The following is a 12,022-nucleotide window of genomic DNA, read 5'->3' on the forward strand; positions in this document are numbered from 1 at the left end:
TTTATTTTTGCCTCCCCTCACACTGGTGAGGCCGTCAAGGATGTTATTGCTCACCTCCTGGTCTGCTTTTCTACTTTGGGTGTCCCAAAACACATAAAAACGGACAATGGCCCGGCCTACACCAGTGGAGGACTTAAACGGTTCCTCCAACAATTTGAGATCTCTCACACTGTTGGTATTCCTTATAACCCTCATTGTAGAACGAGCCCACCAGACCTTAAAAACCTGGCTCTCTCGATTAAAGATGTCCGAGCTTTCCCCCCCCACCCCCCAGACTGCCTGAGCCATGCTCTCGTTGTCCTTAACTTCCTCACCCTGGATGGTGAAGGTCGATCAGCGGCTGACCGTCATTGGCACCCCTCAGCAGACACCAGTCACCCTTTGGCCATGTGGCGAGACCCCCTTACAGGCGTTTGGAATGGTCCAGATCCTGTACTTATCTGGGCCCATGGCTCTGCTTGCATCCTTGATCAGGCACATGATGCCCCACGATGGCTCCCTGAGCACCTGGTCCAATCTGTAAATTTACCTAACATTCCCAGGGGACAGGCTGCTCCCCCTGAGGACTCTCCTTCTTCTCTTTCAGATGCTAAAGCTACCATCAAAGACTGAGACCTCAAAGAGATGGAGATCACCCACAAAGCTGCCCATTGTGAGTCAGCTGGCTGCCTGGGGTCTCATACTCCTCCTCCCGAGCCACAGTCTCTCTGGCCCATTACAAAATACCAATCGCCACCAGCCTCTAAACCATACCTGGCAGGTGTTGACGGAGCTACAGGATGTCATCTGGCAAACCTCCCTAGTCACCCCTGGCCCTTGGTGGCCAGACCTGTTTCCGGACCTCTGTAAGCTCGCATCAGGCTCTACGGCCCCTTGGGGTCTAGAAAACGACTCCCTGCCTCCCCACACACCACCTAACCGCCCCCTACAGGCCCATGCCCCACCTGGATGTAGCAATGCCTTCCGTCGCTCCCGCCTCACTAGGCCCTCCCTCTATGTCTGCCCTGGTTACCATCGTCCCCGCTCCAGTCATTACACCTGTGGTGGTCGCCCTGAGCACCATTGCAAGGCCTGGGGCTGTGAAACCACCGGTGATACATACTGGGGCCCTTCCTCGTCCTGGGACTTTATAACTGTTAGGGCCAATTACTCCCGCCCTAAGAATCCCTGGACTATTAGACCTGAGTGCGTTAATTCATGGTGTCATCCTCTTAGGATCCGATTTACTGACCCCGGAAAGAAGGCTACCAATTGGGAGCGGGGCTATGAATGGGGCCTCTTACTCTACCAAGATGGCCATAATTCAGGTGTCATCTTCTTCATCAAACTTTTAAAACAGCCTGTTAATTCCCCTAATGTTGTTGCCATAGGTCCCAACTCTTTTCTTGGCAACAATGATTTTCCTACAACCAATATATCTCAGACATCCATGGGTTTTTCTCCCACGTTCCCACCTCCCCCACCAACTACCAAAGATATGATTACCACCCTTATCACAAAAACCTACCAGGTACTTAATACCTCCAAGCCTGATTTGGTTGACTCCTGCTGGCTTTGCTATCATTCTGCCCCACCATTTTATGAAGGAGTGGCTGTTTATTTAGATTTCTCCCTAACCACTGACCCACATGATTGTCGCTGGCAACAACCACCCACATCTCGCCTTACACTCTCCCAAGTTATGGGCTCAGGCCGCTGCCTTGTCACCCAAGGCACTATCATTCCCCCTGTTTATCAACCACTTTGCAATGTCACAGACAACCTAAGTACTTCCCTTAAGTCTGGATATCTTCTCCCTGCCAATGATACTTGGTGGGCCTGTACTGATGGCCTAACACCAAGCATTTCTCTTCATTTAAATAATCCCTCTGCCACCTTATTTTGCATATCCCTAGGCTAACCTATTATTCTCCAGATCAATTCTCCAGAAGATGGGAAGAGAAGAGTCTGGCAGAGACAGCTGCCCTTGCAACCCCCCATCGCTCGAAAAGGGAGCCCATGAATGTGGTCACTTTAGTCGTCCTCCTGGGGGTTGGGGCTGCTGGGGCCGGTACAGGCATAGCCTCCCTGGTGTTATCTAATCAACATTATTCAGAGCTTAGAATTTCCATAGATGAAGATATAGCACAGCTTGAGCGAGACATTTCCGCCCTTGAATCCTCCCTCACCTCCCTTTCAGAGGTGGTCCTACAAAACCGCCGAGGGCTTGACCTCCTCTTTTTACAGTAAGGAGGCCTCTGTGCTGCTCTTAAGGAAGAGTGTTGCTTCTATACTGATCACACAGGAGTAGCAAGAGATAGTATGGCTAAGGTCCGTGAAGGCTTAGAGAAGCACAAAAAAGAAAGGGACCAAGAGTTAGGCTGGTTCCAAAATTGGTTCTCTGCATCTCCCTGGCTAAGTACCCTCCTGCCGACCCTCCTGGGACCCTTGGTTGGTCTCATTCTTGTCTTGACATTCGGCCCTTGGGCTTTGTCTCGACTAACTCAATTTGTACACAGTCAGCTGGCTGAACTTCAGGCAAAACAAATTCAGGTTCATTACCATCACCTCGACCTCCGTGAACATGGTCTCAATGAACCAGATACAGACTCCATATCAGCACAGACCCCTCTGCCCAGGGGAGGATGCACCTGTGCCTGGGAGCTGGAGCCCACTGCTTAGGGGATTGAGGGTGCAGCTGGGACTGCAGAAGGCAGGGAGACTAAAGTGCTCCACCATCCTGGGTGCCTTGGATGACATGCTCTATTGCACGGTGGTTATGCAGACCCTATACTCTTCCCTCCTGGATTAAAACCCGCCCCCTGTAAAAAACTGCATTGTTCCAGCTTCCTTCGGGACATGTGGGGACGCCTACATGAACCGATTGATTAACAAAAGAACTCAAACTCAACAGGGATGGAGCCTCTGTCACCCCTCCCCCATCATGGCAAAAGATTTGGGCCTCCTTTCTTTGTTTTGCTATATGTATAGAAAGGGGAGATGTTAGGGACCAAGATGTCAGGAACCAAACATGAACCATAGAAAGTACTAGCTAAACCAAAGAACAACTCACAAGCCCCTTCCCAGAGCAGTAACCAGAGGCCTCCCAAGATAAGAGAACGTCCCACAGTCAGGTGCCATGACAACCGAACGTAAAGAGCATTCCAGGGTCAGGCAGCCTAGCAACAGAATATACTGCCCCTGACCAGTGACCTTAGCCGATATCTCGCAGGTGCACTATCTGCCTCACACGTCTTGCACCCCTTCCATGTTCTACACGCCCCTTTTCCCTTTCCCTCCTTCCTGCCCCTTCCCCCCTTATGCTATATAAGCCACGTGGAGAACAATAAAGATTGGCAGCTTGATCAGAATACTGTCTTGCTGCTGTCTCTTTGTGTCGCCCTGTCCTTTCATTCTCTCCCACAGGTTGGTGGCCCTGTTGACACCCTGCTGGCCGGGGCAGGGCTATGGAACAGGAAATGGCCATGGGGCATGGAACAGGAAATGGCCATGGGACTATGGAACAGGAGATGGCCATGGGGCATGGAACAGGAAATGGCCATGGGGCATGGAACAGGAAATGGCCATGGGACTATGGAACAGGAGATGGCCATGGGGCTATGGAACAGGAGATGGCCATGGGGCATGGAACAGGAAATGGCCATGGGGCTATGGAACAGGAAATGGCCATGGGGCATGGAACAGGAAATGGCCATGGGGCTATGGAACAGGAAATGGCCATGGGGCATGGAACAGGAAATGGCCATGGGGCTATGGAACAGGAGATGGCCATGGGGCATGGAACAGGAAATGGCCATGGGGCATGGAACAGGAAATGGCCATGGGGCTATGGAACAGGAAATGGCCATGGGGCTATGGAACAGGAGCCCCGGAGTGCACGCAGTGCCTGCAGAGGCTTAGAAGAGGGGTTGGATACCCTGGGACTAGTTATAGACGGTTGTGAGCCCCCATGTGAGTGCTGGGACTTGAACCTGGGTCCTCTGCAAGAACAATAAGTGCTTTTAACTGCTGAGCCGTCTCTCCAGCCCCATCTGCCCAGTTGCTTGGCCCTTCCATCATGCCATCCTAGACACCCCAGACAAGAAGCCTCGGGGCTGATTACTGGCCTGGTGGGGTTCAGCCTTGCTTTTTGTCTGTGTCTTTCTTTCTATCCCCATCCTTCCCTTTTAGAATGTAAAAGTTTTCTCTGTATAATTGTATCTTGCAAGTGCCCCCCCCCCCCTTACATGAGGGATTTCAGTTAGACATTGGCCTTGGGTCTCAGAACAGAATTGGAACTTTTGCAACTTGAAGAACCCTTGGGGCTAAACGCACTGTTCTTTATGCAATGGGAAATGAGTATTTGGGGGAGCAGAGGTGTCATGGTTTGAGGATGAAATGTTCCCCCAGGACCAAGCATAGAAGGCTCTTAGCTACTGGGAGTTAGTACAACTCTTAGGACATGGGGACTAATGCACAGAAGTGAGTCACTGGGGGTGAGCTCTTGCTACTCCTTTCTGCTTCCGGCTGCCAGGAGGCGAGCAGCCTTCTAAGACTCTTCTGCGGTGAATTTCTCCCTTACCACTGAGAGCACTGGAATTGGCTGGAGCTGAGCAAGCCGTTCTCGGGAAGACCACAACTCAGGGGCACCCAATCAGCAGACACCCTGAAGCTGGTTCTGCTTACTACCCTCCCGTCAACAACCCCCTAACCATTACAGCCTTCAACCAATCAGCTCCCAGACTAATCTTTTCTCCACCAATCAGCACCAGTTTAATCCCTCCTCCCTGAAATTTCCCTAACTCCACTTGAAAGGAGCTTGCGACCTCCCTTTGGGGTCGCTATTTGCCACCCAACATGATGGATACAAACGCTCTTGCTAAACTGTATTCGTGACTGTTGGTCTTTCTTGGGGGGCTTTTCTCCGACCCTAACAACCTCAGGCACAAAGCACTGAAGCCACCATGGACCGAAACCTCTGAGCCCAAGAGACCAAGCAGACCCTTCCTCTTCTTCAGTTAAAGATCTGGGGTGCATTGTGACAGTGGCATAGGCCTAACTGATGCATCCTTCTCTGTAGAAACTTTCCCTGAGTAATAAAGTCTTTTCTTCCCGAACCAGGAGATCTGGTATCAAAAAAAGAGAAAGAGGAGAGCCTCTTCGATCAGTTCTCTATCCACTGACTGGATAGCCTGTAAGGGTGGTGGAATCCTACATCTTCCACCACTTACTTTTTCATACTGTCTGCCCACCAAACTGACAACAACAACAAAAGAAGAGATTAACTTCACTCCAGGAAGGGCAGTTCCATAGCCATATTTCCTAGTATCTGTTAGCATCCCTAGCCACTCCCCCAGCTACATGATTGCACGTGCCGGAAGCAAGAGGTTTAGCCATCCCAGAGCCTACCTAATCCCTGCACTGTTGCAAGATGCTTGTGTGATCGAGTACTTTGCGGGGCAGCGTGATCACGCAATCTATATGCATGAGTGGTGTAGCTATGTAAGCCCATATGCGCGTGTGCAGGGGAAACCTATAAAAAGTGGGTTCCACCTATCCCTCCTCTCTCTCCCTGCATGATCTCTGCATGGGCCTAATCACTCCTTTCTGTTCCCCTTCCCCTAATGAACGCTTATAGTGGGCTTTGTCATACCTCATGGCTTTTCTCCCAAGGTAAACAGTGCTGCTTAATGAATAATAGTATCATATTCTCCCCCCCCCCCCCCTGGGTTTCTCTGTGTAGCCCTGGCTGTCCTGGAACTTGTTCTATAGACCAGGCTGACCTTGAACTCAGAGATCTGCCTGCCTCTGCCTTTGAAGTGCTGGAATTAAAGGAGTGTGCTACAACCACCTGGATTTTTCTGTACTCTTGACCACCTCCATATTAGGGGTTCTTATGACCCTAAGCATCTGTGGTGCTCAGAATGGATGTACTTTGCAGGTAGTGCTTTAAAAAAACAATTATTGTGCATGTGAGTGATGTATGTGGACCATGTGCCATGGTGTATGTAGGAAGTCAAAGAACAACTTTGTGGAGGTGGTTCTCTCCTTCCACCTTTATGTGGGTTCCAGGGATTGGATTCAGGTCATCAGGCTTGTGTGGTAAACTTTACCCATTGACACATCTTGCCAGCTCCTAGGCAGCACTGAAAATAAAAACCTTTGTTATTATAGACTCCGTGTGTGTGTGTGTGTGTGTGTGTGTGTGTGATATCAAGGTCAGAGGACAAATGTGTGGAGTCGGTTCTCTCTCTTTACTAGGCTTATGTGGCAAACACCTTTACCTGATGAGCCATCTTGATGGTCCTCTAGGTCATATTTTAAATCAACATCCAGTGGAGTGAGATAATTATCTTTTTTCTTTTCTCTTTTTTTGGTATTTTGAGACAGGGGTTCTTTGTGTAATAGCCCTGGCTGTCCTGTGTCCTGGAATTTGCTTTGTAGACCAGGCTGGCCTTGAACTCACAGAGATCCTCCTGCCTCTGTCTCCCGAGTGCTGGGATTAAAGGCATGGGCCACCATGCCTATCATGCTTTTCATTTCTAGATACAGATCTTATGGCCTAAGATTGGTCTTCAGGAAAAGATATCACTCTGTAGGCACAAGACAGGAAACTTCATTGTAAAAATCATCAGGATTGCCAGGCGGTGGTGGGGCACACCTTTAGTCCCAGCACTCAGGAGGCAGAGACAGGCAGATCTCTGAGTTTGAGGCCAGACTGGTCTACAAAGTGAGTTCTAGGACAGCCAGAACTGTTACACAGAGAAAGCCTGTCTCAAAAAACCAAAAAAAAAAAAAAAAACCAAACAAACCAAAAACCAAAAACAACCCCCCCCCCCTAAAAAAACCAAACCAAACCAAAACAAAAAAACAAACCCAAAACATCAGGACTAAGAGAGTTAAGAAGAAGACATTAGCTTCCAGCTTTCTCATAAGGTACAGTGAATTTAAAAAGCCTTTTGGGGTTAAACAATTCAAACTACTTAGGGTATTTCCCAGGTATTCCAGGCGATCATGAACTATATATTCTGAAACACTTTGAAGTTACGGGAGGTGCATCTTGAGCTGAGCCATTCCCATTTGAGGAGACCATGTATGAAAAAACAGACAAAAGATGTCCTCATGTTCTAATATCTTTGTAAAATTATATAGACATACTACTTGTACTTAGAACTTCTACTATTATTTTACAAAAACTCAAGTGCCCGAAGCTATGATCATATTGTCACTACATGACCTATAAACACTCTGGGCTCACATTCCCCTTGCTTACAGTGTAGAACACCAGATGATGCCTAACACACACTTCATATGTATCACCAAAGTGAACATGCTTAGCATTTTTAATGGTTCTAATGTTCGACGGGACAAGTAAACATGGTGAAATACAGAGCCCTGTAGAGAGCAACATGGAGAATGCAAATTCCATTTACAGACTTATATGTGGCAGACACAAGAACAGAAGTGAATCATCATACCTTAAAGGTATAAATACTAAAATATAGTCAAACCAAACCACAACTGTTGCTAAGCCCTGCTGTTGGTCCATGGTGATAATTTCAGCACTATGGAGGCTGAGGCAGGAAGATGAGACAGACCAAACACTACTTACATCTGCATTCGACAGATCTGCAGAGAACTAACTTAAGAAATATGATGACGCTGAGTGGTGATGGTGCATGCCTTTAATCCCAGCACTTGGGAGGCAGAGGCAGGTGGATTTCTGTGAGTTCAAGGCCAGCCTGGTCTACAGAGAGAGTTCCAGGACAGGCTCCAAAGCTACACAGAGAAACTGTCTTGAAAAAAACAACAAAAAACATGATGCAGGGGCTGGGGAGATGGCTGCTGGTAGAGTGTCTGCTGTGTAGTCATGAGAACCTGAGTTCAGATCTTTGGCATACATATGAAAGCCAGATGTGCTGGCAACTGTCTGTAACCCAAGTGTGGAGGAGTCAGAGACAAGTGAATATAGGGCCTGCTATTCAGCCAGTCGGGTGGAATCTGTGAGTGAATCTTCAGTGAAAAGACCCAGTCCCTCAAAATAAGGTGGAGGGCTGGAGAGAGGCCTAATGGTTAGGAGCACTGGCTGCTCTACTAGAGGGTCAGGGTCCGTTCCCAGAACCCACATAGTGGCTGACAACCATCTGTAACTCCAGGTCCAGGGGAATCTTATGCCGACTTCCAGCTGCTGCAAGGGCTGCATGCATGTGGTGCACAGGTACACATGCAAACAAAACACCCATACCATAAAATAAAAATAAATAGAAAATAAAAAAATAAGGCGAATGATTGAGAACAACCAACACTGACCTTTGGCCTACACACCCACGCGCACATAGGAACATATACACAAGTGCATCACATACATATACATACATCATATTCACACCTACACACAAAGAAATATGGTAGGGATCTGGTGGTGTAGCTTAGTAGTAGTATTAGTTTAACCTGCACCACAAGTAAAAGTGATGGAAGGTGTTATCAGCTTATACAGCTATTGAGATGTAATAGTCACAGTGTGTCAGTCACCATATACCTGCTTGCTTTTATAACTGCCAGATTAACTGAAGAACTCCATTCCTGCAAACAAATGGCCGATGACCCTGCACCAGACCTTTTGTGGTCATAACTATTCCTTTCAGTGCCCATATTTGTTCAATTTACTTGGATGCTTGATGAGACCTGGTGGTTTGTTCCCGAGTTACCCAATTGGTAAATGTGTATTCCTCAGTAAATACTTAGATGTGCAACCAGCAAAATGAGTGGGGAGGGTTTCTTCTTTATAAATTTGGCTGGGAACACTTGCTAATGGCACTCCAGTTGCAATGAGTGTGTGTTAGTGCCCAGATCTTGTTTCTAAATAGCTCATTATAAAAAGGAGCCAGGAGTTTCAGGAGAGCTGTTTCCATCCAGGTTTGGGGCAATGGAAGTGAAGGATGAACCTGAGACACCTTGTGTTAGAAGGCAATAAAGCACCCAGAGACTAGAGAGACAATTCCAGATGGGGTGACAGAAACAGTGACTGTAACTGACTAACATTGACTCATCTGTTATCACTGTAGATAACACAAATCACTCCTAAACTGGCTAATCAGTGGAAAAGAGCTAAGCATGATCTTACTTCTAATGCATCAGCTAATGAAAGGACATTCTTCCTTACTGCTCACCAAATGTGAAAAGAGCAAGAGAAAAATCACGTGTTTTGCAGACCTTAATGAAAAGATTGACCCAGGCAAAGATTACTGTTAGGTAATGATATGACTAGGTACCAACTTGTTGGTTAAGAGGTCAACCACATTGCCCAAGTGTCAGCCCACAGATGGTTAACCACAACAGGAAGAACGACAATGGGACAATCTGGCGGTTACCACCTCAATAGCCAAGTGTCACATCACCAACAGTGTGCTGGCCTGACAGTGAGTTTTGGCAATGAAACCGTGAAATGCTATGGTTAAAGATGGTTAACCTGAGCTCAGCTAAGCCTTTGGCCTCAACGTCTAATATACAGAAGCTTCAGGATATACATGACACCACACACAAGCCATGTAGAAACTAAATTCCCAAATGTGACAATCAACACATCCTGAAAACAAAATCAGAGGGACTGTTCTCGCTAGAGGAAGCAGATCCAATAAAGGGTGTGGAGAAACTCACCGGCTCAACCAGGAAATCAGAAAATGGGTTAGGTGTTTAGATGTTAGAAAGGACTGCCCATTTTCTTTGAGGTAATATAGTTATGTGAATAACTTATTTTCATGAGATGTATTTGGAGGTGAAATGTCTTTAAGATACTTTTTATTCTGTCAAAATATTAACCTGAAAATATAGGTGGTGGATATAGTTGATTTTATGATTTTTAAACTTTTAAAAAACATATTTAGCAATGTTCCTAATAAAAAGTTGTAGGAAATACTTGTTAAAATCTGTTGAGTTACTCAGGGGCCAGACAACTTTAAAATGAGGGAAAAACACACAAAGACAGGATTCTGTACTATTATTCTATTTTTTATAGGAGCCTTACTTGCCTCTGTGTACCAGTGGAAGACTTTATATTATTTACAGAAAACACACATAGGCAGGAAACACAAAACACTGCCCTACGGCCTGGACCACACAACACTCACCCCAGCAGAAAGGATTATGCAAGGCATGAAGCAACATCAAAAACCATCTAGTAAATACAGTCGCTATTTTTAACATAACTGAGGAATGAGAAGAAGCTAAGTATTTTTAACCAGAATTTTGTGACTACTATGAAGTCAAGGGTAATTAATGTCAAGAAAAGAGAAAGTGACAATTTCATTAAGAAAACACAGCTGGGTGGTGGCAGTGGCACAGGCCTTTACTCCCAGCACTACGAGGCAGAGGCAGCCTGGCCTGCAGAGTGAGTTGAAACCCTGTCTCAATAAACCAAACAAACAAAAAATCAAAACCAAAACAAACAAAAAACATTCCCCAAAAGATAAGCTCAGGATGCCAGCATCTCAACCTTTTCTTCAACTCTCCTTGTGGTGTCTAGTGATGCTGTACTGTCAATATAAACTTAGGTTTTTATGGTACCAGAATTTGTTTCTTCTCGTTTAGTTAAGGGAACTTACATTGGGCAATGATGTCCCACAACTTCTGATTCTCCATTCTTAAGCTGTTGTTACACAGTAAATAGTATTTGTTAAACATGTGATACATGGACACAAAGTTATTTTCAGTTCCACAAATTTTCTCTCCATGCGTGAGATTCTACCTTACTACTCAAGTCTAATTCATACAATTGACTCATCAATTCAGCCAACATATGTTGATCATATGCAAGGCGCTGGAGAAATGAGAATGAGCAGAGTGAAGCTCTGATTTATATTCCGAGAGTGTGATGCTATGGATAGCAAATACAAGAGCAATTAAAAAAGACGATGCCTGCCAATCTTTCTTTTATGCTGTTGAAGACCCATGAACTCAGTTATTTATTGATTACTGATTAATGATAGTTTCTGCACGAAGGCTTTCCAATGAAACATTTTCCTAACACATTAAGTGTTGTTTCTATTTTACTTCTATGTGTGAAGGAGTATTAGGCTAATTATTCCTGAAAGTAACTTCCTTTTTAGCTTCTTATAAATAGGCTAATTTTTCTTTTACTGCTATTATTTCCTTAGGTAAAGGAGGTCCAATTATACTTCATGTCACATCAGCTACTTGCATACCCACCCTCCTCACTCCTTTCCACCCTGCTTTTCCTTTGCCACCTCTGCTCTGGACTTGAACCTTTTTCTATTACTTATTCTCATGCTATTTATATAGTTATGTTCACTGCTCACTTAATTTGGTTTATAGGGTAGCATTTGGTCACTCATTTAGGATTATGCATGTTCCATGGCAAAGTAGCTAAGAGCATGTCCTTACCTTTTCTTTAAAGATCTTTGTTAACTGAAAGGGTTTAATCAAAAAGTATGTGTCCTGAGCACAGTAGGCTCTCAGGAAATGGGTTTCATAGAGATGACTTCACTTCAGTAAGAGTCATGGGCAAACTTGTCAATTTAAAAGCTACCTGGAAAAAAATAGGAATGGTCAGCCTGTCTTTTTTTTTTTTCTTCAGGGTAACACTGAATGTCAAAACCAAGTGAAACTAAAAATACTGTTGAACTAATGACTTTAAGCTTGGGGTGTTTAATCTGTGTCTGAGTTTGTTCATGTCTAGGGTTTTGTATACCCTGACCCTCTATCTTCTCAGATTGCCGCCTCTTCCTGGAGGAAGCGTGGTCACATAGAAATCTCTTTTCAGGTCTCCTCCTCAGGCTCACTGGCTTCACATGGAAGTTATAATGGGAAAAGAGGAAGCAAAAAATGAGAAGGACCTTTTACTTATTGTAAGGCTTCAAAGCTAGGATGAAGCACCCCCAAAACATCTGTCTTCTTTGCTGTAATGTCAACATTACTCTCTAGCGTGAGGTCTACTTGGCGGACACTTGCCCAAGGTAGAGTCCTAAGGCCTCAATAAAACATACTTGAAAAACACTAAGAGGTGATGAGTCACAGGTTTTAAAAT

This window comes from Onychomys torridus, chromosome 8 (assembly GCF_903995425.1).
Source record: "Onychomys torridus chromosome 8, mOncTor1.1, whole genome shotgun sequence".
NCBI lineage: Eukaryota > Metazoa > Chordata > Mammalia > Rodentia > Cricetidae > Onychomys > Onychomys torridus.